This window comes from Aplysia californica, unplaced genomic scaffold (genome assembly GCF_000002075.1).
Source record: "Aplysia californica isolate F4 #8 unplaced genomic scaffold, AplCal3.0 scaffold00398, whole genome shotgun sequence".
NCBI classification, from domain to species: domain Eukaryota; kingdom Metazoa; phylum Mollusca; class Gastropoda; order Aplysiida; family Aplysiidae; genus Aplysia; species Aplysia californica.
This window is the reverse complement of record NW_004797668.1, coordinates 667,213-669,301: the sequence shown is the minus strand read 5'-3', so window position 1 is coordinate 669,301 and position 2,089 is coordinate 667,213.

Below are 2,089 nucleotides of genomic sequence, written 5' to 3'. Positions count from 1 at the left end.
GAGAGAGAGAGAGAGAGAGAGAGAGGGGGGGGGGAGATTGTGTAAGAGAGAGAGGGAGGGAGAGAGAGGGGAGAGAGGAGAGGAGAGAGAGCGGGGAGGGGAGGGGGAGACGAAGAGAGAGAAAGAGGGGGAGAGGGAGATAGAGAGAGAGAGAGAGAGAGAGAGAGAGAGCGAGAGAGAGAAAGAGAGAAAGAGAGAGGGAGAGAGAGAGAAAGAGGGAGAGGGAGAGAGAGAGAGAGAAGAGAGAGAGAGAGAGAGAGGGAGAGAGAGAGAGAGAGAGAGAGAGAGAGAGAGAGAGAGAGAAAGAGAGAGAGAGAGAGTGAGCCGCTTGCACGATATAATATATTATTAATTATTATAGGGTGGTGTTTTTTTTTTTTTTTTTTTTTTTTTTTGGGGGGGGGGGTCAAATGTTACATATATTATGTTGAGGAGCGTGTTTCTTTGTTTAAGTAAGAGTTTTACGGCACTTCGTGATTCAAGTGCCGAAGATTAGGAGTGTTAGTGTTACAAGAGAGTACATTTTGTACCAAAAACGAAAAAGGGGACCTATCAGAATGATATTGACAGATGTTTGAAAGGAGAGATCGAAGGACCCTGAAGGAGCAAACATGCCTGAGCACCCGCCAGCCACCCACGTGTGCTTAATCTTTGACTTCGACCTGTATCGAGTGCCTACAACAATACAATAACTACATTCTGTGAATATCAGTATCAGCAAAACGACAATATATATAGAACATAATATTTATTGTATAAATGAATATCTGATTCTGAGGTACTCTTTTAAATTAGAGGCTATGCATTAATTAATAATTATTGCCTAATGCTGACGTGTTTTCTATGGCAGCCCTACATGTATATATTATATAGTCTATATAATATTCTATGAACACCCACCATCATCAACAGCAACTGAATGATTTTTTTTTTCTATTCCTTTACGTGTGACCAAAGATAGTAAATAACAAGATGGGCCACTCAGTCAAAAAAAGTGTCCGCAGGAAGTATGCTCTTTGCTTCAGATGGCGCTGCAGTCTGTTTTGAAGCTCTCTTTCGTTTTTCCAGAAGAAGAATAGGAATAGCACCTCCTTGCGTGCGCAGATCGACTGCTGTTCATCAGCAGTTCGGGTTCGTTCAGTGTGGAGTTTTAGGATTTTAAAAATTTTAATGACCTCTCGCCTTTCATTCTAAAGTCAAATTAAACGAAGAAAACAATCACCCTTTCCTCCGGAAGAGGTTTTTTGTCAGCGTAACCATTTTAAAAAAGTATTCTTCCGAAATTTATTCAAAAACTTGCTAGTTTCACTTTGATATTTTAAACTCAAGTAGGGTAACTCTGATCGCAAAAGGTGCGCTTTTGTGAAGAGGGCGCCACCGAATTTTGAGGACACTTCTTTAATTGGCTCAAAGAGAGAAGTAGCCTCTCTTGATTATGATATGTAGACTCTTTGGTGTGACATAATGTATTGATTCAGCGATGATCCCATCAAGGGGTAGAACTCCAAATACTAAACCTAACGCGTACGAACTTCGTTTTTACCTCCCTTAGAAAATTAAAGCTTTCATAAATATAATATTATTTATTATGTAATGCTTGCATTGCAATACATTACGACAGTATTCGTTCGTTCACTCGTCACTCGTTCACATGATATTTCGTTCACCTATCACTATCAGCGAATAAGGTTTATTTACTGCTGCTAAGGTTTCATCTGTCTGAAAAGGTCGTAAGCCTACTACTACTACTACTACTACAGTGTAGTAGTTTGTATCTTTGAAAAGCCGGACAGAGCAGAAAACGAAGGTTTAGGCTGTTGTGTCGTTTTCTATTCCAGATCAATGTATCTGGCAAGTTGAAAATGTGAAATATGATATATTTACAATTGATAGTATATTTAATACATGTATGTAATAAAATATGTATTACACGGAATTGTTACTTGCACAATGGAGAGAAAGAGAAAGAAAAAGATAAGGATGTATGAGAGAGGAGAGAGAGAGAGAGAGAGAGAGAGAGAGAGAGAGAGAGAGAGAGAGAGAGAGAGAGAGAGAGAAGAAGAAGAAGAAGAAAAAGGAAAGGAAGAAA